Genomic DNA, 26,054 nt, shown 5'->3' with positions numbered 1-26,054 from the left:
AGTTCCCCCAACGCTCTCTCACAATCTCCAGTGAGATGGAAAACAGGATCTTCCGGACCCAAATCCAACGCCTCAGTGCTGTGTCTTTCCTTTTTCTTCAATGAGTTTACTTGATTACTTTCAGAAGCCAATTTTAAGCATCCACAGCATCCAAGGCCAGAATACTCTTTTCTGTGAAGTTACTCCCTTTTGTTGGTTTTGAGCCGGCTGTTGGCCAGTTGCATTTAAAGCCCTAGTTCTTCTATTACAAGAGACAATGAGCAATCATTCCCTCTGCTGCTCCCTTCTCCATCACATTCATCAGTTTACAGACCTTTGTCCTTTTATTTCCTAAATGATCTGCAGAGTTGTATCTATTTAACCATTCTTCACTCAAAAATGACTCCTTATTGCCTTTCTTTCTTCCAGTCCTATATCCTAAACAGAACACCAACCAGTTCTAAAAAAAAACAAAACAAAAAACTTTATATAAAAGCAGATACAATGCACAAATATTTCACAAAGATTTGTATTTTTCTGAGTTACCCTAAATAGATAAGAAAATGCTGGCTCCTTGCATCTGTGTCCCATATTTAGTGTTTTCATACAGGTATTACAGATGAGCTTTGAAGAAAAGTTTTTCTAAGGGGAGGGAAGGTAAGTATCCTTCTGGAAAAGCTCCAGAAAGAGAAATTAAATATATAGCCCAAGTTCAGACAGTGAGGGAGCAAAGGAAGACGGTTGCTTTGACAAGAGAAACAAACAAACAGAGCCTCCAAAGCAAGAATAAGAAATTTTAATTAGGTCCCAGAAAGCTTACTGAGAATATCAGTGAGAAAGGAATTACTCAAAGATTAACAACCGTGTTCATTCTGAAGAGGTGAAATGGAGTCAGGGATAGCAGAGGGGCTAGCAGGAATAATAAATAAAAGCATGGATTGTAAAAAAGCTTTGGTGTGTTTGAGGGCACAAGCATTAATGCTAAAAAACAGAATACAAGGCTCCAAAAATTTAAGTTATTTGTGTGTGTTTCCTTCTCTTTCTCCAAACACATTCGGCACCAACCAAGACGTGGGGCAGAGCATATTGAGATGACCTTGCCAGTACCAAACTGTTCAGCAAACAGCAACATCATATCTTGAGATTTCAGAGAGTAGGGAGTTTTTCAAGGTATTCAGAAAGCAGGGTAAAGAAAGAGGCAGGTATTATAGACACGTTGAATCAAAACCTACTCAAACTGTTCTGCTTTCCTGAACATTAGCCTTTACAGGCCTTGCGATCATGCAGGACCATCATCTTAACAAGGAAAATCTTGAACAAGTAGTGCTAAAAACATTTGAATGGGCTCTGGAGAGCCAGAATAACAACTCTCAGAGAAAGCAGATCAAGCAAAACAACAAGATTATTACAGATTCCCTAAACAGAGATTAAACGCTAGCAGAATACCTCACAACCCTGAAAAAATAATGATCTCCAAAACAGGCAGCTTTTCACCAAAGGGCCAGTTTAGATCTTCATCTGTTTTCAAGAGTTACGTACATTTTCCGTCACTGACAATGAGATCAGTCTTGGGTTCCAAGCATAGGTCCAGAAGCCATTATACCAAACAACAAAAGCCATCGCACACAAATTACACTGGAATGCCTATCCTGGGGGGCAAATTTAACATCTTATATTTGGACTAAGTATTCTGGAATATGTTTCCAAGTTACCAAAAGATTAATACATTTTTCCTGAGGACAGCAAACAAATACTGAATGCATCTTTTCCAGTACAAATATTTGAGCAAATAATCCAAAAGTACATGAAGTTCAACTTCAGGAAATTTCAATCCACTTATGTTGCTGATCCAAAATTTAAAAACCTGATTTTAAATCTTCTAGAGAGGTTTGAAGAAAGCAGATGCAGCATTTTAGCTGGTGTTTTACTGTTACTGCAAAGGCCAGTGTTTGGGGAATGATTTACAAAAGTGCAAAGAAGCGCTCAGTCAGCATTAAGACTCAGCAGAAGTTGACCACCTAATTCCACTGTGCGCTTTTAAAAAGCTCTCTAGGTATCTAGCAACCTAGTGCTCCACACAGCAGCCCAAATAAAGGCTAAAAGATGAAGGTGTAAGCGCTGTCAAGAGGGGAAGAAGTTGACTACTGCACGGTAAACTGCTGTGCTCAAACCGTCCTCAGGACACAAAAGCCAACAGCAGAGTTCTTCCTCCACAAGAGCAAGGCGAATACTAATATGAAGGAGAACTGTGAGAACACGCTAAAGTGAAAAAATAATACTTGGCACCTGACACTTACAACACAAGCTCTGATAATAGAGAAACATCGGGAAGTTACTTGCATTGCTGCAAAACTACTTGTTTTTAAGTGCATAATGTCCCTTTAAATCGGACCATACCATTTTATATAAACCTCTGCATTGAAAAAGAAATTAAATATACTACAGATCATGTTACGTAAACTGTATAACAGATGCTTTATATTTATTTTTTTATTCTTGTATAAGGTTTTACTCATTCCTAATCAAATGTTTATATGACTAAAATTTGGGTTAACTCGAAATTATGTGCTTTTTGAAAGCATGCAATGCCCATACTTGTCTTGGCGGTATTTAAAAAACTGAAGTCATTAAAATATTTTCCAGTCTAATAGAGAAGACAGCAAAGTTGAATGTGCTACATGGCAACATTTTGATACTGGATGTACTGTTGCATCTGGCAATTAAAATCCACTATCTTCTCACGCCACATAGGAAGCAATATTGATCCCTCAAGTGGGATTATATAATACAAATCAATACACATCAATAACATACCTCATGAGAAAATAAAATACATCAAGAATGTATCATGAAATACACCTTCACTTCAAGAACTCAGGCTAAAAAGCTTATCAGTAGGCTAACAGAGCAAATGGTGGCTAAGTGCCACTTAAATGACAAGTAGACACCAAGGAAACAGGAGATATTGTGTAGTGGTGACATTCTGTCTTCTACTGTGAGGTCTACTGCTCATTGTGAGGCTATGGCATCTGCAGCAAAGCAGCCTGCACAGTAGATGTTATTTAAGTCATTTAAACTCATCATCTACCATATAGATGACTAGCTGGCCAAGGTCAGCCAGCCTGTATTATTCTTAGCTGTTTTCTTAAGATGAACAATGAAGGGAAGTCAAGCAATGATTTATTCTCAATATTACAAATATGACAAATTTCAGAGGAAAGAGTCCCCAAGCAAGGGAGAAGCACCTGGCACGTGTTTGTCAGGACGGCTGTTCATCCGCTTTCCAACTGCTTGTAACGAGCATGCTCCAGAGAAGTTGAGCCTCTGAACAGACCCTGCTCCTCCCTGGACCACACCGCTAAGCTCTTCTAGGTGATGTGTCCATCACAGCATTGTCTGAAACAAATTTACTTCAGTTGCAGACATAACCTTCCAACAAGTTATTATTTTTAGAAATATTTCCCTCTCTAAATGTAAAGGAAAACTAGTACAAGTAAGAAAGGTGATGATGTTGTAATGATATAAAATAATCAGTGCGTTATATCTGTCCCATTCTCTTTCCAAGGATGGTACGAATGTTTCGGAAATAACCTGGTAAGTGTATCACATCATTTCAGCAGATAGAAAACTTCATCCCTTGCCAAAGTCAGTAACCACGTGGCATTTATACAACAGTTCACATGGTACATGCCTGCAATCCCATGAGTGTAGCAAAGAAAAAACAGAAGCTCCCAAGCTGTAAAGTTCAAATCCAGACTTCCCCCAAATTTAAAGATAGCTGAAGCCAGATATTGTTTCAACACAATAGAAGGTTGGGAGCCAGCTGCAAATTTTGGCTATATAAATGACTTTTGTGAAATTCAAGTGTTTTCATGAACTAGGCTTTGGTTTGATCCACAAGCAAGATATGGACTAGCCACAAAAGTTCAGATATGAATTTGGGCCCAAAGTCTGGGTCAAGACTTCCTTGATCCAAAGTGTGCAAAAACTGACACTAATTTGCTCTGTGGTACAGCTGACCCAAAGAGCAAAAAATACACTTTGGATGAATGTGAATATTTTGGTTCTCTTTTGTAAAAATGCACAATTGTGATGTAAAAATTGGCAGTGTGACAGACTCCACAACAACCATTAGAGAATTGCTCCAACACTGACCAAAAATGTGCATCTTCTCTCTAATCTAAATATCCAGGTCCCAACCTGCAGTCATTAGATCTTCTGACAGCGTTCTCTGCTAGACTGGTCAACCCAATTTTGAAGTTTCATTCACTTTTTAAGTATGCATCAGCAATGACTGAAGTAACCATTAAGCTTCTCATAATCAGGCTAAACAATATAAACATAAATATAAACCATACATGTTTCCTACTCCCTCCATGATCCTGACATTTGTTTTCTGATCAGCTTTTGACCATCCAGCCTGAATTCTTGATGCTTGGGCATACTAAAGCCCAATAGCCACTGCAACAAGACCAAATAAAATGTACCTTAGGATTCCTTTGCTTATTTCTGTCCAGATCATATCAACTCTTTTGGCCACAGCAGTAGCCCAGAAGGTAGCAATCAGTTGTTATCCATTTTGATTCCCAATTCTTTATTCAATCTTACAAAGTCAACGACTCGTTTTGTAATTACAGCTGTCCCCTTGGCTACTAGAGGTAGGAAGCACTTGGCCATATTCAGATATACTATTTGTTGCATCCAGATGACCATATGATCTAGATTTTCCTTTCTCATTAATCACTCCCCAGTCTTTATGCCACTATTACACCATCAGTAAAGCTTTTTACAATCTATTCCAGCACGTAAATATGGATAAATGTTAAGACATAATGTTAATGTCAATTAACTAGGATTAATACCTTTTGCAGACAACATCATGCTTATGGTTGTGGAGGAAGATGGTATTTTCACCAGAACTAGGACAACCACATGACCTTAGAAACTTTTTAAAAACTCCAAAACCCTCAAGCGATATAGTCTGCCAAGTTCTAAGGTCAGAGTCTCTCATTGAGGAGAAGATATGGAACAAGACAGGCACTGAGAATTTTGCAAAGCTCTCAGGTTACTTTGTAATTCTTCCAATTCTCCTTTTCCAATCCTCCATCCAACATCATGGGATGAAACCATCTGAAGGAATGAGTTGGAAAAGTCTGAAGGATAACTTGAAACTCCTCTTGGCCTCTGGAAATTTCTGAAATCCCTCCTATTTAATTACACCACAGCTTGTATAACACTTTGGCTGCATTTCCTTCTCTGCTTTGTTTTGTTTGTGTTACTAAGAATATTTGCATGAAAACAGGATATTTGTTTATTAAGAGTTCATCATCTCCTGCTGTGTATTCCCCACTTTAAGTCATATTCCTTAACATTTATTAGCAGAACGAGACCATAAATCCCGTTTCCCATAAATGTGCCCAATAATAAAATGAGCACTAAAGTAGGGAGAAAGAAAGAGAGAAGGAGAGGCTAGATGATACATCCTATAACTTGTATTTTCCAGGGGCAATGGCCTAGAATGTTCCCCATGTCGTGTGAACTTTTCTTTAGTATTTTTTATGCACCCTTCCATTCCCAAGAAGTCATTCCTCAAATTGGGCAGACACACATGGAAGTCCTACTTCGCCATCAGAAAGCAAGTGAATAACTCCTCCTCACCTTTTTTAGTTCTACTGATTTTCTCTAAAAAGAATGCCAACCTATAGGAGGAATATACAACATGGGAAAGAAGTAGTCACATTGCCCACACAGCTGGCACCCTAGATATGGAGCAGCTGAAGAAAAGATTTAAGTGTTTGCCAAGAAAGGACTAAGCAAGCCTCAAGTACCGTCTTAGGTTTAGCCTCATACTGTCTTCTCATTTATCATTTCCCTTCAAAATATGGTTTACATTTCCAAGATGTACTAGATTGATAGATTCTCACATGACTGAACATGTTTACAATTTTGCAGGCTTTTTTTAGCACTAAAATCTGCAAAGATCTACAAGTAGTTGGCTAGAGAAAATGAGTGAGGAACTATTCTGAAGTGCTAAGCAATAGCCCAAAGCATTAACATACACAATACACACCCAAAGGATTTCCACTTACCCTTTGCAGGATAAAAATGGAGATTACATGCAGTTAACTAACCATTTTCAGGGTTAGACATTTATAAATCCGGGGACATTTTTATTCCAAATAGTAATCTAGGCATAAGAAAACGATGTAAGAAAAGGACTGGGAATGATTCCACAATTCCAGCATATAGTACAATCAATATTATATGATCATATCTTCAGAGATGTTAAGCAATCAAAAATCATCTAAAAACAGGATAAATATTGCCTTTTAGAAATTGGGTGATAAGCTTCACTGAGTGTTAAAATGCATCTATCTATGCTGGTCCCAGCTAGCACAAAGCCAAGGACCCACTTACTAAAATTTAGGAATGGTATTTTAAATGCTGTCTAAGAATGAATTATTTTATGGGTTTCACAAGAAACTGGCATGCCAGTTGTATCCCTTCCTCTTTCCTTTGTATTTCTTGAAGTGTTACTTTGTTTTGTCTAAAGTTAGATTCAAGCTGATCTGTCCTTGCAGACCCAAACCACGTATTTTCACTGATGTAGGGATGAATTTTGCAGCTATGCTGAATTTCTCCTCAACCTGTGGAATTTTCACACACACAGAGTCCTAAAATTCTGCCATATAAAACTCCTGCTGGTACAGGGAGCTTGACAAGAGAAAACAAGAAACTGGGCAGTCGCATATCAACCCAAATATATCACTGACATCTTTGGCACCTGTTTTTGTGTGATGTTTGTTAGCTTCTTCAGGTCCATCCAAAGTGTTATGATGGACCAAATTCCAAGTTAAGTTTTTCAGCTTGCTGTCTCTCACACTATCCAGTACTAAATGCAAACAACCACACATTAGACAAATATGAATTAACTCACTCCTTAGGAAAGGTCAATGGCTAGAGATAGGCTTAAGCTCTGAAATGATGAGGCCTATGCCTTTTTGTTGCCCTGCACAAATAATGTACCACAATTCCCAGAAAATGAACAGGGTTTTTTTCTAATGACATCAGTATCATTCTTTTGGTTTCTTATGTGTGAAATCAACACTTTCATAAGCAATCCTGGCTGACAGGCTCAGTGCAGGAAACTAAACTCCTTGCTTGCTTGAAAATTACAAATACTAGGAAATAACAGAACATAACAGAGCACAAGCTAAGTGCCTATGAAACACCTGAAACATAAACATATACACAACTACAAACCATGGTCCAGACATTGGTCATGAATGTAGTTCTCTGTTATTTGGTTCTGTAGTACCCACCATTGAGCATCACGCCTACTTCTTTCATCATATTCAGTTAATCAAACGGTCTCGCTGTGACACAAATCTGAAAGACCGTCTCTCTTGTTTGGGAGAGATGGTCTCCCACATGGCGAGGCAGCACCTGGGACGAACTCCCCTTGGGAGGAAACCCAGGTAAATGGGCACAGAAGGTGTTGCAGTGAATTCCAGTAGCTACCACAGTACAGACAGCTGGACCATGCTCTTGCTTCACAGCTTAAAAAGCTTGCAAAAACCAGCCTCCTCCGGAGATGAACTGTGGGATGCTTTCTCTTATTCCATTTGCTCCCTTCAGGACAAGACCTCTACTGATAGTTTCTTGCCTTTAGTAGTCTTTCCATGCTCACTAGGCCATAGGCAGAGAGGTATAGGCTAAAAGAACATGAATTGCTCAAATTTTAATCAGAGACTTGACTACCTGCCAAACCATCCCAGAATTGGTAAGGAATCAAAAGGTCTTAAATCACATCTTAGACACAGGCTTTAAATCATTTGGACTTTACATTTATAATAAACTACATGCCTTATATTTTTATATATAAAACTCCATCAGTTACAACTCAAGCCAAACACTCGCTAAAACCAAATTATTCCCATGACTAGAAGTGCAGATTTTTTAACCGTATTAGAACAGAATTTGAACAAAAGAAGTCACAGCACTATTCCAAAACTGTAACTGGCAAATTTTAGAGACAAAAAATTGTCAGTCTCAGATACCTGCTGTGAGACTCCTAATTCCATATTTATACTACTAAAATACAATGCACTTACTTTCAGAAGCAATGAGACTCCACAAGTTCCTCTGTGTATAGAGGTCTGAAGAACTTGAATAATCCTTATTTAGGATAATCTCAGCTTTACAACTCTTTCTATTTTCCATTGTAATGATACAAAGTGCTAACTATTACGTTTGATGTATCGTGTTGGGAATTTGGGACCTGCATGACTTATGTTAAATAATATTTGGATATTTCATATTTTTCTTGGACTCACCTACATGTTTGCCTTGGTGCCAGAATGAGGAGAAAATTAAAAAATGTTTTAAGAGATCCCAGTTCTCAAACCATTTAAGTTACAGTCCTGAATGTTTTCTCATTGCTTGACTCCAGCAAAAGGGGGCCAACATGGTTCATGCAGATATGGAAGTAGGTGCCATATTTTACTTCAGAAAGATTAACAGCCATCATAACCAGAGAGAGCAGATTCCTTTGCACTGTGACATGAATGGCAGAGATTATGGCTATGACATAGGCCAAGATGTAAGGACACAGATTTTTTCCTGGATGTTCACCCGCAACCTCTGGATCAGCATCAAGTCATCAGTATGTTAAGCCCAGACCTTACAGCAGGATCTGCTTTGTGCAGACTCCTATTCCTGTGTGGCATCTTGCTAAGTTGAATGGGACTGTGCATTGGATAAGAGTTCAGTGCAAGATCAGAGCTTTGATTGCAAGCTCTTTGCGGCAACAAGGTTGTCTAATTCTATGTTTTATAAAGTGCTGTGAACATCTATAAAGCTATATAAAAGCATAATAAATAAAGTGACAACAGAAGCAATAAAACAAATGTAAGGCTAGTGGATGCAAGCAGTCAGGAGAAAAACAGCAGTGTTGGATGCAGTAACCAACTACCATATCTGTAGCTACTGGAAACCATACGGGTCATATCAGACAGCAGCAGCAAAAATGCTTCTTCCGTAAAGCATAATTATCCTAACATTTTGCCAGGTTTGTGTTATTTTCCTCTACAATTATACATTGGCTAATCTGTGTGTGCAACGTATCCCAGCTTCATGCATGTCAGCCCTTTTTACTACATAAAACTTTATCCGGGGAGTTTGGTGGCATCCAACCCAGTTAGGATTTCCTCCTGTATACAGAATTCTGAAAGTGGCTGACAAAGTTTTACAATGTTTGAGGGGACAGTCAAAAAAACCAGGGATGTTACTCATTGAATACCTGTTACGGCACAGTAAATAGCTTCTTGGTGTATTACGCATTTGCACACAATGGAAGATTTAGCAAGCAGATTGAATCTGTTAGCGACTAGATCTTTGTAGAGAAATTTTAGACCCTTTCTACCTGATCATCATAAACAACCTAACGCTTTTGTGAATACCCACCACTTGGGCCCACTAGTTCAGATCCACTCCCCCAATGCTTTTCACAACAATGTCAATCAAATGCATAGAAAGTCAACACCAGAAGTTTAGAAGAACCCAATGATCTCTACATACAATTAATGAAAGTGTATGTGTCCCTCCACCTGAAACAGTATTTCAGCAAAGAACTACTGGAAGCTGGCAGAGCTCCTCTAGTAGCCAGATAAGGAAACCTGAACTGGCCCATGTCAGAAGGGAACGTTTGTTCTGTTTATATTAGATATGAGACCAAAGGAGAAATTCAGATTCGTACTTAGAATTTCCCAATGTCTGGAAACACCGTTCCAGTGTTTGGAGTTTTTCTCTCTGACCTGTCTCCAATCAAGGTGTACATATATACCTCAAATCATATTCTAGAAAAATATCCATCACTTAAATATTTAATGTAGAATGGAGAAATTTTGATTTTATATTTTTCTACAGGTTTCTTTCCTGTATCTTACAAACTAGTGGCAAAATAGAGACAGATAAACTTGAGGGATTTTCCTTAAGGATTTTCTTCTTTAAGACAGCTTCAAGTTTCTTAATTGTTCAAAATCACATTAGAAAAAATGGCAACACAGATCCCAATCTCTGGGTACAAATACATAATTTCAGAAGTTGAAGCTAGAGACCTCTAAAAGCAATCATTACTAAGGATAAGCACATACAACCGCATTATCGTGTACTACTGACCAACAGGAAGAGTTTTTAAGGGTGAAAATTTGCTGCCAAGGCCCCAGAGTCCACACACTAAGTATTTGAGGGGCAGAACTGTGGGGCTTTCTGATTTTTTTTGTTTAGCTGCTTGTTTATTAAACTTTGGACCAGTGAGGTCTCATGGCCTGAAAGCCCTATAGCAGCTGGAGTGCATTAGCTGCAATGCTGGAGTGTATCTTACAGCATAGTTTCATCTAAAAGGAATCCAGTTCATCTGCTCCAAGATCACTTGCCAATGCATATCAAAGTAAGGTAAATGGGGACAACTGGGAGATTCTCTTCAAAAGAGCACTCCTGAGTTGAACTAAAACATGCAGGTAGATGCTCTCTGTGCATGTTCTTTGGAAAACACATTGCAATGTGGATGGATGACTGGCAGAGCTCATTGACCCACAGAAACTTTTCTAGTGGTTTGCAGGGACAAAGCCATCATTGGTATGGCCTTCCTATTTAAAAAAAAAAAAAAAAACCCAAACCAAACAAACCAGAAAACAACCTAACAAATTAATTACAAATAGAAACCTAAGAAAACATTATTCCATCCCCATAATACAGTTTTTCCACATATCAATTGGTCTGGCTTCACCAACAGGTCTGCTATGTAAATGAAATGAAAACAAGAGATAGTCCAAGCAACTATGAAATGAATAAACTGATCAGTTACGTTATCCTTCTCTTAAGTTATGATCACATTATGGAAAACACTGAGAAATCTTACCCTAAGCAATTCCTACACCGTTTCCTTTCAAGCTTCCTTTCAAGCAAATGACGTGTGTTGGCTCCAGTGCTATGGCAGGAGACTACCTCAATTTACTCAGCCTAATCAGGGAAAAAAAAAAACCAAAAAAACAAAACCAACCCAACTTTATATTCAAGCAATCTGACGTAATGAAGTAGAGTGTCTCCCTGTAGGCATTAGTGCGTAAAACCAAAGGTAACAATGAGGTTTTTCAAAATTGAAGGAAAACTGAAAATTTCTCATACTCCCTTTTCCGTAAAATCTAAACATCTGCTTAAGATCCTGATGCAGTAACACAATATGTCTGCAGCTTTCAGAGTTATGAATAAATGCATCTTAAAACACAATACTGTAAAATCCATTCCTCCTCCATTTGCCTGCCAAATGCAGAGTTCAAAAATCTCTGACCTGGGTCCTCTAATCAGTTTCTGGCCCTCTTCCCTCCTTTGGGAGCTGCAAAGGTGGAGGGAGCTGGCCAGGGCCAGCCCTGCTGCCTCCTCTGGCGGGAGAGCCCTCGCTGGCACACGTGTGCCGGATCTGGGAATGCGTTGTGCATCCCGCTGTCAGCCCTGACAGAGGAAGAGGTGTTGGAGGACATGGGAGACGCGGTAGGGCTGTGGCCAAAGCGGCAGAGCTCAGGCAGGGGATCCACTTGGACGACTGAAACGTATTGGTACAGCTCAGACCTCCTGTAAATTTTGTTTGGTAAGTGAGAATCACAAGCAGTAACGCTGTCTTGAGTCAAAATCACCTTATCTGAAGAATATCTTTGATTTGTTGTGCTATGGCCAAAGATACCCCTTGAATACACAATCAAGGGCTTAATAGGTATGAAAGCCTGAAAATAATTTTCAGTGTATATTCATTACATTAAAAAGAACAGTTACAGAAAAGAGAGCCTCATTTGCTCTATTAGAGAGAACTATTAACTGTATTTTAGCATCTTTCTGCTCAGGTTACACTCCAGGAGCTGAAATTAAAATCTCCTCACAACACTCTTCGGACATATCCTATGCATACTGTTTGTGCTACGCCCATCTCGCAAATACGTAGACGAAGGCAAAACAATACTTTATACTTTCCTTGTGTGCGCACAAGAAACAAAAAAGGAAACTGAAGAAAGAATCGGATTTTACTTATTTGTGAGCTAGTCCCAGATGAAAAATCAATTTAATCCACTGTTCTTAGGACCATGGCCCTTGTTACCTGGGGATGTGAAGCAAGTTTGTGGAACTATTTTAAAACTCTGTAGAGTTATTCATGATAGCTTAATTTAGAATTGGCTTAGTCAGCGACATTTCTGTGCATTATTTCATGGATCATAGCTGTGTACCAAGGTAAAGGAATGGAAAGATACTTTATTTGATGTTTAATATCAACACACCTTGTGAACATCACAGTATTCAAGCAGCTGTTCTAACAAGAAACACCTTTAAGTCTGGAAGGCTTTTTAGCTGAGTCCGTTTTGTTTATCTCTGATAAATTATTTCTGATTAGTTACTTAGTATGAGTTATAGAGTTATCAGCTCTTCATGAAAGGGCTAACCCCCCGAACCTGCTGTTTTTCAAGGGGATGTGGGTATTTCTTCATTGTGTTCCACTTCATTCTCTTTTGTTCCATTTTCTCCTGGTAGAAGACTCAGCCAAACATTTCAAAGCCCTTCTTGGCAAGTAGTAAAATAATTTGGACAGCGTACACTGCAATTAGGATTTTTTGGCAGGTCTCATGTTTTGGATGCTGATGAGAAGAGTATCAGTTTTAGTGTGTTTGACCAGTTCATTATTTCAGATAATTTCCTGCCACACAGCACCACTGCTACAGATTGTGTTTGCTTGAAAAATCAGCAAGGAGACACATCCCAATTTCTATGGGTGCAGATAACATGAAATAAGTTTTTCTCCCCCCCATCTGTCACTCACTCAAACCTAACTAATAAAATCTTATTTCTCTCCCTAACCTTCTGTCTCAGAAAACTGTTTCTTACTCTCCAGAATGTAATATCATGTCACTTATTATACAAGCAAAGGTTGTAAACCACATGGAGGAACACATTTGCGTTGCTGTCATTAGAGGCCAAATTCAATTATTCCCTCTTTTGCACTGTAAAAATCCATGTACATCCCACTAAGACAAATTTTTTGGGTGGCAGAGGGATGAGGACGAGGGCTGTGACCTTATACAGGTTTTTGCACTCCAGAAGTCGTACGAAGTTTTCATTGGATCCTGTTCTAAATTTGTGTCAGCACTTCCTTTATAAATCCTTATTTTGATATGGATTATAAACTGCTCATAAAAAATCCATCCTACACTAAAAGTCTGTTTGGTTGGGGTGGGGAGTGTTAAGTACAAGACTTGATGATTTGGTCTTTCTAGACCCTAAGATTACAAACAAAACACACCTTGTGTGAGTTCAGAAACATTTCTACCAGTCAGAGACTTGTTCTCTTTATGCTTTACAGTTAAAGTATTAGGCAAGCTGTTTGCTGGAGTTTTTATTTCCCCTACATAGCTTTTCCAATAAAAACTTCCAATGAAACCATCAGTAACAGACCACAATGCAAGACATGCCATTATACACATTTCTCCCCCTGCTAGGAAAAGTCCTAATGGTTTGTATTATTTCTTCCTTACAAAGTTATCACCTTCTGAGAAAAAAAAAAAACAAAACCAAAAACCCTCATAAAACTAAATCAAGGTCAGAGAGCACTGAGGTGAAAAAGGGGTCAGGATCCATGTCCTCATGGTCAAGGAGAGCTGCTTTTCTTACACTTTCTGTCTACATTGTGGTGTTTCACAATAAAATCAAATTGCACTTTTACCTGTCACTGTAGACCACATGGCTCAGGAATCAGCACTTGCCTTGCCAGCATCCTCAGTTCCTCATGGCCATCTCTAACACATGCCGTGATTCTTTCTGCCATTGAATAGAACTTCTTAATAAGGTTAGGAATAACTGAGACAGTTTTAAAAATGTAGCCTTTCCCCCCTCCTTTGTTCTCCTGTCCTCAGAAAGCATAAGTTTGGTTTCCGCAGGCAAAACTTAGTCTATTAACCACCATAACCAGAGATTTCTCCCAAACTGCCTCATTGTCAACGATCTTACGTTGTAGAGCAACCTCAGGAAGCAAGCTGGACTTTCTCAGGGCACTTCTCTTTAGTCACAGAGTAGCTTTGCTGTTTGCGTACCTGTGCTCCACACACTATTAAGCACCATTAGCGTACAGAAAATGCACACAGCCCTCACTGTGAGCTGCACATTCCCTTCCCACCAAAACGTGTTTGACAGACAACATGGCAATACACACAGGTCATGTGCAACACCTCCACGAATGACCAACTGCCTCCCTGAGTCCTCAAAGGGAAGGAGAACAGGCACATCTTAGCAATTTTAAAACTTCAAAGCTAGTAAGAGCTTTAAGGACAAAAGTCCATTATGGAAAATGCTACGGAAAACTGACACTGACCAAACTGGATTTTTATAAGAAACAAAAAGAAAAACCCACAAGAATGCATAATGCTGTTGACAGAACTGCACTGAGTTTAGCTTAGTGGAAGCACCCTGCTAGAGTCACGTGTTGCAGGGAGAGCCACCCGTGCAGTCTCTGGTGGTCATGTTTTCACGACTGTCGTAAATAATTTGATATGAGTGTTCCTGGCAACATTGGTGGTGGAGTACTGTGGAAGCTGGATAACACTTCATTGTTGATTTGCAGAAACCCTTGTATGTTTATATATTCAGCAGACCATCAAATCCAATAAACACTTTGGTCAGTTTAATAATTATCCCGGGAAGCGAAGTAGTGCTGTCATTATTAAGGATGCTAGCTTCTGCCTCATGACTCACGTGAGCTTTCATTCTTTAGGGTGACAGATGTGCTTGAACATTATGCAGAGTACACTGCTTCCATAATGGGATCGTGACTTGTTATTGATCTCTGTTGCTTTCATCACCACATCCACATCAGCTATTTATGTCGATCTCAACAACCTCAATAATCTCAGTAACATGTATGTATATCTGCAGTGGCTACATGAGGACTTACAATTTTGAGGAAGCTTGTGAATCTTGCTCACTGTATTCTGCATTCTCCATTTCATCAACTCTATTTTATAGTATTTGCTTCTTAAAGCAAAGATTTTTTTTTTTTCTTTCCCTGTTATTGGATATTAACACCTTTCTTCATTAAAACTCTCGGATTTTATTTGTTGACCTTCTGTAAGGGAATGATTTCCACCAACAGTATTCAGATCTTAGGGAGCTGGTGGAATCTTAGAATTAGCACCATCACAAACAATCAGTAGGAAAAAAATCCCCATATCTGAAGTAGATATGTTCATAACAGGTAAGCGCTAAAAGTCTCGGTACGCATGGACCTACTTGTAATACTTCCCACTGACAACACCAATCCTAGCTAGACCCCACAAAATGCAGAGAAATTAAAAAACAATACAAAAGAATGTCAAATGAACTGCATAACGTTCATCCACGTCTTCAGCTTTTTTGTTTAAATGAAGATAAGCCAGGCTCTTAATGAAATCCATGAGATTTACTTGTCAGATACGTGCAAGGATCTGGGCCTCTGTTCTCTGAACAGTTTCAGTTCCTGATGTTTCACTTTCTCCTTCCTGCAATATGTCAATATACAGAGTAATAAATAGAGGTGGAATTGCAGCATTTTTCAAAGGTTTTCTTTTTTATTCTGTTTTCCTTAAATCCAAAGCTAAATACGAAATTAAAATAAAACAATTATAAAAACTCTTCTGTATTTTTACTACAGAAAAGGAATCCCTGACACATATAGCCAGTCACTAATGCGAATTGGAAGCATAAATCACAAACAATGGTGCACTCCCCAAGAAGACTGATTCTCCAGAAGACTGAAGATGGAGTCAAAACTGCAGCTTCCTCCACTAAATGATGGAAAAGCATGCTTTTCCTTCGTTTTATTTCTCAAGCATGTAAACGACAGAGGCCATTGCTAGTGCTCACTTCATGCTTCAATGAAAAGAATTTTCCTCTGCACAGAGCATTCCATGCTTTGCTTACTGAATCTAGCAAAAGCAGAGAACAAAAAAACCCCATTATCTTAATGACTACAACTAGAAAAAGAAAATAAATGGAGATAAGTTTTAGAGCCTGTTGCACGGCTGGTGGCACAAAATACCCACTTACTGTTGCAAAATAAACAGAGCACATGAAGGCAGGTTATGCCTGAAAGCAAGTTACCTATTTATGTACTTAAAAAATTTACAAATTAGAACAGGCATACACAAGGTGAGGTCTATAGCTGGTACAAAGAAGCAATGAAGTTCACATGCTCTAAGGATTCATCCCTCAGAGATGCCTGTGCCTAAGTATTCACATTCCTTATCTCCACACCTATTTTAGATACTTTGCCTTTAGATTATAGAGGGCTGAGTAAACTGGTCACAGAGAAATCAAATCCACACCTGCATCAGTGGCATTCATGGCCTGCTAACCCAAACACACGTGATGTCACGTATTTTGGTATCCTTCAGACATCTGTATCACAGCATTGTCGTTACATTATACCGATGTCATGCTATGAGATGTAGAGAAATGAGCTAAATGCTGTTTCACTGAACTCTGCGACATCAGCAAAACCTGGCATCAAACCCAAACTGGTTCAAAAGCAAACTTGCGCATTGAAGAGAGGCGATAAATGATTAGTCATCCTCTGGCTACTGAAATAGAGATGAGAACGCAGCCTACTCTAGATGACCTTTGCTCAGGCACTGTAATTCTGAAGCACTGCGTGTGTCATTATTTAGCTAAAAAAGCACGTAATTCTGGCCATAAAATGGTGTTTCCCAGGAATAGCTTTTATTTCTGCCCCAGATGAATATTTTTGGATGGAATCTGTTTTAATTTGGAAGGCTGGCAGGAGTTAGCTCAACCTGGTCCTTCTTCTATGCTCTGCTGCATGTTTTAGGGTCAGACTGAGGCACTATAGTGAAGGTATGCCACAACACACCACATTGCCTCCTGTCTCCAGTTTCAAATCATGATCTGCCTCTCTTGCACTTTTAAGCAACAGAACCCTATCTTAGTCCTTCAAGAATTAACGTAGATGAAATTTCTCTCTGCTGGGCTTAGTTCACTACAATTTTCTAGCTAGTCTGTCCGTGTTCAACATCATTGTCTCTTCCTACAACATCTAGTATATTAGCATGCTGTAACAAAAAAATGCACACAGCATTTACAACATGTTGAGATTTGCAATCTCCTTAGCTCTCAAGGGAGTCTAGCCCAAGGCCATGCAAGTAATTTTAATGCATTTTATAGAGCAGCAGTACCCAACTTTTTTGGTAAAGGGCCAAACATAGCTGTGTCTCATTCCAGACTTCTTACAGACTACAGTATCAAACCCAGTGACGCTGCTTAAGAGGGTACATGTTAAAATGTCCAGAGGAACATAAAGTAAAACCTGTGGCCTCCATATGCAATTCTGGTCCCCAACAGGCAAGGATGTAAATGTCTGGTTTCTGAGCAGTTGAAAAAAATGGCCCAGGGTCAGGAACCTGAAGGCCACTATGTCCCAATGCCTGCTATTTTCTAGTGGCTGGCTGTAAGTCTTCAGAAAACACCTCGCCCTCAACAGGGATTAAGTGGAGATTAGTCTTTCTGAACTGAGACAGAACTTCAGAGAAATATCGACTGAATATCCCCTGTAGCTGTAACAGACTAACATGTAATTGCAGACACTGGAAAAAAAAATACTGAACTGAATAGAAGAAAAACTACAGAATGCTCTTCAGTAGGTCCTGTGTACCATGGACTTTGCATCTAGCCAGGCTCTTAAAAAACATACCCAATTCAGTAACCATCTCTGCTCCCAGTAGTTACCATCCCACTGCCGGAGTCAGCAGAAGTTGTCAAGCGCACTCAAGACTGCCTCGCAATAAAAGGAGGGGTCCTACCCTCTGCTTCAAGCAAACTACAAGATCCTCTTTCCAAAACATGATGAACTGACTTCTGCTGCACAGGGAATAAGGAAAATATTTCTCTCTGCTCACATGTGGGTAGGAGGAGGCTGGAACGGTTCAGATATTTCACAGGCAGGATTCTAGGTGGAAGCAAAAGAAGAAGAGAAATCAGTATATTTTTATGCCTCTCTGCGTCCTCAGTCTGTACTGCCATAATATCAGCTTTTGCCTTAACTCCCTTGCTTGGCTGGACAAAGCTTCCTGGCAAAGGTGAGAGCAGAGCTGATAAGGACAGAGACTGCTAGTGAGGAGTTTCCCCCTTACGCCATTCTGCAGTGACACAAAGGTGCTGGCAACAGGGATGGGGGCTTTGCCCTGGGGAGATACATGGGGTGAGACACAGCTGCTACACCCCACAGAGTGCTTTTCTGCAATAATACAGAGAACCCTTCTGTGACAGGCACGGAATGATGCTTGGGCCAGTTAACAACGCCCAGAATTACCCCTTTTTCATGGTGTTTATGGATTCTGGATGCCAGGTTGGCATCGGCTATAGCCAGTTGAAATAAACTGAGCTAAGAACTTCCTTCAGAAGAATGAAAAATGAGTAATCTCATGGCACTGGCCTCGGGGCCAAAGCACCCTTCTACAGTGACTCTGCTCCATCATGGCCCTGCCCTGACCAGAGCTCCTGTTCAACTGTTGAGTTGAAAACTCCCTGTAATTGTAAGCTTGAGCAACAGATGAGTTTATTTGACTTACACCATATGATAAAAAGATCCTGGGCCAGATTAGATAGCTTAGCGTACAAACAATAAAATAGGTCATTTGACCCTGAAATATTTGCTTAAAAGTTTGTCAAAGTAAAACATATGGACTATGTACATTAAAAAAAAAAAAAATAAAATGCTTTCCCATGTGTTCTCAAAGGCATTCCACAAAGATGCACTTTTTTCACACAAATGCTGTATTAATCAGATCTTGCATAAACAAGATTGGTAAAATTGTTTGAAAGGTACCTGCAGTATTTCTGTGAGGGTTGTTCGTTCTTTTGTATTTTCCACAGGTGTATGCTGAGCACAACTTTTTGCAAGTCTGTTTAGCCTGGATGTATTCCTGATTGGAAAACTCTGAGCAATGCAGACAATGGAAGCTCTTTTCACCTTTGGAGGAAATTCTGGTTTTGTTTTGCCTTATAAGAAAACAGTCCACCTGAAGTTTCTTTCAGGTGTTCCTATTTCCTAGCAAAAAATATTCCCTGTCTTGCAACGGTCCTCACTGAGAGCATCCAGAACTAGAGAACAGCTCTCCATTATGTTTACGAATTATCTGAGAGCATGCTGCAAATTAGTACAGTTTTTACTCTCTGCAATGATTTAATGGTCACCCACAAATTGTGCAACCGGTTACCTAATATACATCATGTGACTTTCTCTTCCTTGATTAGATTAAGCAAATCTGAGCCAGGGGCTCTAAATGTGCTTTTCATGAGTGTTCTTATGAACAAAAAGGTACTTTCACTAATATTCACAGAAGGAAAATAAAAGCCCCAGGTCAGGAAATCACTAAAGCATGTGTTTAATTCCACCTCTCCTTAAGAAAGGAGTTACGCATACACTTAAGTTGCATTGCTTAACTGCTGTCTGAATGGGGCTGCTTTTCTGAACCAGAACCGACAGAGAGGCAGCCACAGTTCAATCCTCTTTAAACCCTAAAAATGGTTTACAGAGAATGAAGACTTCTGATTTATTTCAGCAACCATGCCCTTTTAAAAGTAACTAATTTTGCATTTTTCTAACCTCTAATAGTTTGTATTCAGTTAATATTGGCTTTCAGACCTCTGTCCTTAAATTCTCGTGCCCTTGTATGTTCAAAGTACACTTAATAGAATAGCCTCCATATGCCCCATTATACAAAATTTGTGTTTTAAAGCTAGATCCAATAGCGATTGAAGTTAATGGAAAGATTTAATTGATTTCAATGAGAGTTGGATGAAGAACTGATAGTTTAACTCTGGACGCTCTCTTTTGAACATTCTCACTAAGGTGCTGATCCAACTCCCAGTGAAGTCAATGGAAGGACTTGTGTTGGGATTTGGATCGTACCTCTGCTCTTCTTGGAGACAAATCCCCTTTGTCAATATGCACACGCACAAATACACAGATATAAATGAAAACAAATGTTTGGCAATGTGTAACAGAAAGTCCAAATCTGTATCTGTGTATTTGGGCCAAACCAAAATTGTTATGCTTGACAAAAACATAATTATGCTGATCTGGTTTTGTTTTTTGCTTACTGGTAATTGTTTGGTGAATATAAATCTAACTTCTCATATTTTATTTTTTACATAAATGTATTCTACTGTCACTGTAGATAGTAAAATGAGAGGGATTTCTACTCAAAACTTTATGTTCAGACTTGTCATAACTTTGACAAAAATAATCCTCTCAGACTAGAACTTTCCATGCTTGGTCTCCATCAAGAGCAATTCTGTTTTTGCCAAGTATGAAGAAATTTGCTTCAGCTCCTTCTTAGTTTCCAAAATAGAAAAGGTTTCTCATTTAGGATCCATCCTACACTCAAAACAAAAGGGATGTGGGCCGGATTCCCAGAGGTGCGGCGCTCTTGCAGTTCTCATTGGCTTTAGTGTTTCTAAAATCAGCTTCTGTGTTTTTAAAACATGAATACCAAGGGGATGAGGGAATACCGACTTGGACATAACAAGCCAAACGGAGCCTTGGCTAGCACAGTTGCGGGGAGTAAAGATGTTGCCGATTGCTTCATCTGCTGAAAGTGTGTGTTATGTGCTATATATACAGTATGCTATGTGCTAACATAGCAGTTTTCACGGTAGCATACAAGGACAAGAACAAGATGGACATCGGGGGGGAAGATGAAGAGATGAAGAAGAACGTAAATCTTTCAAACCTTTGCAGTTTGCGTGTTCAAACAACCGAAGCAGCCTTTTCTTCCATATGGACAAAAAAAATAAAAATAAAATCACAACTCAGCGCAATCCATACCCCTAAACAGACTGATTTTCAAGACCCAGTGACAAAATAATTGTTTCAGCCCCTTGCATCTTTTCCAGAATGGTGCAGACATCCTTCAATTTTAGGCTAAGATGATCCTTTCTGTGTTGTGTTACCCCTCCAAATACCAGCTCAGACTACTAATTAAATGGTGAGGTCATTCTGCAGTTACTTGGCCACTGCTCTAATTTTTACTGCATGAAGCAAACACCATCAGATCATTACTTCATCGTGTTCTCAAGATATCAGGCACCCACCATTACAGTACATCCATACCATCTTATGGTGATAAGGACCATAAGGATGGGAAATACCTAGCTACTGAAGAGTCGCACCTAGACTCTAAAAATCAGTGAAGAAGCACCAAGAAATACAGTGATATTGGCCTAGTAAGAATCCAATCCCTGTGGTTTGAAAATGGTTTGTTTCATTTAACTCACCAGTAAGGTAAGAGTGAAAAGCTTTCGGTTATTTGTTCTCTGGCTGACATAATCATAAGATATTTCAGTGGGTCTGTTTGTGGGAGCAAAGAGGTTTGTGTCATTTTCTGGGTGCTTTGCCTTTTTTTTTTTTTAAACAAAGCCAAAACATTACAGAGCCTGGAAAATCTTTGGAATAACAATTACCAGACTATAAACTTGTAATAAGAATTCAGAATTATATTGAAAGTTAACAGAGTGACCAAGAAGCTGTTTAGTAACTGGATACTTCTTAAAAACATAGGGAAGTTACAAAACTGCTTTAACTATTGAAGAAACACAACATTAACAGAGTAGCAAGGTAGAAGAAGTTAAGGCAAATGGAAAGCACCAGTGAAGGTACCAGTAGATGGGATTGGAAGAACTACAATTCCATATAGGTTCTCCTCTGACCTGTGCAATCCAATTCATTCGCTATTTATTTTGCCCGCTCCAGTTATCAATCATTGGCCCCTCCTCTATTTTAATCTTTACCACAGCAGGGCTTTATCCCAACTAGGTTTTCGACACATTATTTATAGCAAGAAGATGATGATGATGATGGAAAGACTGAAGTGCTGACAATCAAGCCCATAACTTGGGACCAAAAGAGTCAGAATCAAGAGGAATGCCACCACCTGGGACAGAAGACAGAACAGAATAGTTCTGTTGGAAGGGACCTATGATGAACATCTAGTCCAAGTGCATATGTGATAGGTCCAACTGCAAAGGTGATAGTGATTTGAAAGGCATCTGCAGCTAGAGAGAGAACATAATATAAATCATACCAAAACTCTGTGGTTTGAGTAGCTACTTATAATTTATGGAAGAAAACTGGGTCCCTAAAACAGTCCACCAGCCTGCTGTGGTGTTTATCTAAGCTTTTGCTTGTTTTATAGGCCTTGCTACTACTTCTAATGCCATAAAGTAAACAAATTAAATTAAATTAAAAGAGAATACATAACTTCCCCTAGCAATAAATAGGCTGTGAATTAAGAGAACAGCAGTAGCTACTTTCAAATGGCTAGAACGGTAAATGCAAACATGCTGTAACAGTCCCAGGGGGTGGCAGATGCCGAAATGTCTGGATGATCTGTTCATTCATCTCCAGGCAGGTACTGACAACAGCTCCTCTCTAAAGGGGAGGCTGCATACTCTGCTGACACCTTATTTAACATCCACATCAGATGACTGAAATCCCGTCAGGATGCCTGTGCTACACAGTTCTCAGTCTCAAGACTAGAGGATGATTTTAAGGCATTTCTCCAATGCCTGATTTACAAAAGGCAGCAAAATCTTGGAAGAAATAAAGGGATGCTCTTTCAAACGCATCTGCACGCTTCATTGTCAAAGTTGTGCTCAGCTTTGTAGTTTTTCCAGACTGATCATTTGTCTCAAGAAGCCAAAAATATATCATTGGGGGAAAACAAAAGGAAAGTCTTTTTCCAGAAACAGTTGTTCTGGAAAGAGTACGTTATCACTGTAAAGATAATCCACACTGCATTTTTTTTCAAATCTTGATTAACTTTATTATCTTCTACTAAATGCCCTACCATCTACTAAACCAGGTGTATAACTTTAGCCTATCTCATAATCTATGAAAATGGTTTTCTGTACCTACTGTGTGTTCAGGAACTATTTCACAGACAGACATTAGTACTCGATATATTTCCTGAGGAGCCAGCGGTGTTGTTTGTATTTAACCCTGCTACCTATGCTTCTGTATGGGCTAAATCACACCAACTTCTTTGGGAGGAAGATTTAAGTCCTGAGCCACAATCTTGCAGCACTGGAGAGGCCTGTCTTTGAAAGAATGAGATTAAGCGCACACAATCTGTCCGAGACAGTTCAGATTGGTAAACTTGGCAGAACAAAAGGACAAGTCTTCAAACTGCTTTACTTAGCAAGATTTGGAAGAAATGCGCCGACTGTACATTCCCTACCCTCATTATATTCTTGGAGTTTGGACTTCCTCTGTTGCTCCCTAGCCACAGATAGGTATCTAAACATAGGGAAGGCAGACTGTTTTCACAGCTGCTATTACCGTGTTATACCTATGTACTGTAGGCCACACAGGGGGAGCACAGTCACTCGACTACTAAAATAATAAGATATAGTTTAAATCAATGTGTTTTAATTGTGCTCCTTAGCATTGAGTTCTGTACCTAGAAAAAAAAAAAAAGTTGCTAGGAAAAGGAGAGTAGGTAGATTTCTTTGGGCGGAATTAGAACAGAAAAGAATGCAATCTTAAGAAACCACCAACACTTTGCAGCTCTTTGTCTATACCTGACAGCGTAGACACGGCTCTGCGTTTAGGAACGTATCAATGCCTCGCGAAATCTAAGCACCTGGTGGGGCAAAATGGCACCTCAGGAATAATTTCTGTCCCTTCTAAATAGTCACTAAGGAGACAAAGAGAAAATATGAGTCCGAACTCTAAGACTTTAGTTTTTTCAAACGAGAGACTTCACCCCCTTCCCAATACTGCACTTAAAACATCCTCAATTGAGGAGCAAACTACCCGTATTTGAGATAGAGCTCAGCATATTTCTAGCACATCCAAAGTCTTACTTCACTATCTTATGCTGGCTCATACTGGCCAAGGCCATTGTCCATTGACCTAAAAAGATAATTTTCTTCCCTTTATTTATAGAGGGGCGAGTTAACATCATAAAAACGATCCTGTAATTGGTAATGTTGGCAGTGCCAGATGAGAAGTCAAGGATTCTGAAACATTTAAGAAGTTATTGTCCAAATCTGCAAGTTCTGGAAATTCATGTAGGTCCATTACAATGAACGGAGTTTTGCCAATAGGCCAACGGATGACCTGCCTGCCTGTTAAAACAAAAGAAACCCAGCCTCAATCATTCTTTTATTGTTCTGATTCTTTCTTTTGCAGATTTAGAAAATGTAAGACAACTGCTTAAAATAACCCCACCATTTATTATTCCAGGAGCAATGTTTTCTTAATAATACAGTCAAAATGTGTCTGGAATTTAGAAACACAATGTATTTTCCAACAACATGCCAACTAATCAAAAAAGCTACATTCCATCTCCAGAACAAAAAAATCATGGCTGTTAGAAAACAAGAAAAACTAAATCATAAAAAAAAGAAAATACTGCTAAGGCTAAAAATCTATAAAGTAACACTGACCTTTTTATATACCTCATAAACAGCATAGAGAAATTCCTGCTTCTGCCAAGCACTCCAGTTTGCAATGGCGTTCCAAATTTTCATTAACATAGTAACCATTCTGACTGATAGCCAGTGGCTCGACCTCGTTCCTCACTCTTGCTTCTGGAAAAAAAAAAAGAAACAAAACATTAAAAACCATCCCCATGGGTTTATGCTATATCACTAGGACACCTCTAGTGACAAAGTTAGATGTGTCCAAACCAGAAGCCCAGGCTCCAACCCAGATTTTGGTAAAGACTGCCTTAGAAATAAGCCCTTTCCTCAAAATGGGATGCCCCAACAGTACCCATTTACCTTCCACATTGGGCGGCATCTATGAGGCCATTAGTGGTCTAACCCCACCATCTTCCCAGACTTCAACAAATTCAGTGGAAAACAAATAAAGGCTCCTTTTTACTACTTCTTTTTTTTTTTTTTTCCAAGTCAAACCTAATAATGTGAAGAGCAGCATGAGGAGGCAGGATGGTTGGCTCTGCCACGTATTTCCTCCTTAGAAACACAGAAATCAGAAAGGCCTCTGCAGCTGCTGAATCCAGTCACTTATCACAGGCAACCGTGTCATAAAATATTTCTCATAACCTATTTCTAATCCATCTTAAAAGTAAATGGAGGAGAATATTTAATTTTTACCATACCAATGATGGTACTGAATCTCATACTTCCCAGGGAGCATAGAAATTCCTTCGATGAAGAGTTCTATTGCCAGACCTCTGTGGTAGCCTCCAAATTAGTGGTCACCAACCATGAAACGCTTCACCTCCTCGCTATTTTTTTCTGATTGGTTATACCACATGAGCCTCTGGATTTGGGGGGGTTATTTTTCCCTCCAACTCTTTAGCTATTTAAATAGTTACATAGATGAACAGCATTGAATATCTGAGCAGTAACAGTTTAGGCTCTGACTCAGGAAAGTATTAAATGTATCAACTTCAAATCTTGTCTAAGGTGCTTCAGAGCTGGTACCTCTTGTCAGAACAGCACATGCAGGTGTTGGCAAACAAGGACAATATATTTAAGCATAAGCTTTTGGGCGTAACTTGAAGACTAAATGTGTGTATTTGTACAGGGGTAACCTGATTATTCTCAGCAGACCTCAGTGAAATGTTTGAAGGTTTAAATTGTATGTTAATCATACTCTATTTTTTTACCCAGTTCAAATGCATTTAAAAATTTCTCAATTTGTCTACCATGACATAAAAACAAAATGCCATAGAAAGTCTTTTAGTTTCTTAGTAATATACAAGAGAAATTTATTGGGCAGCATAGGCGACAGATTAAAAGCACTGACTGTATAAGACTCAGACTTGGATTCTGATTTTTCCAATCCCAAAGTTCAAGACAATTTGATGTGGGACTTTCAACCAATAAGCAGATACAGCTTCCAAATATCTACACTCTCAGTCTTGGAGATGATGGTAATTACCTCATTATCTCAGGAGACATTTTGATATCTAAGATGTTCCAGAGCAAGAAAAGTAGTTGGTGGCTACCACTGA

Source organism: Egretta garzetta, unplaced genomic scaffold (assembly GCF_000687185.1).
Source record: "Egretta garzetta isolate BGI_Z169 unplaced genomic scaffold, ASM68718v1 scaffold467, whole genome shotgun sequence".
NCBI classification, from domain to species: Eukaryota; Metazoa; Chordata; class Aves; order Pelecaniformes; family Ardeidae; genus Egretta; species Egretta garzetta.
The sequence above is the reverse complement of the archived record's forward strand: the minus strand, read 5'-3'. Positions refer to the sequence as shown.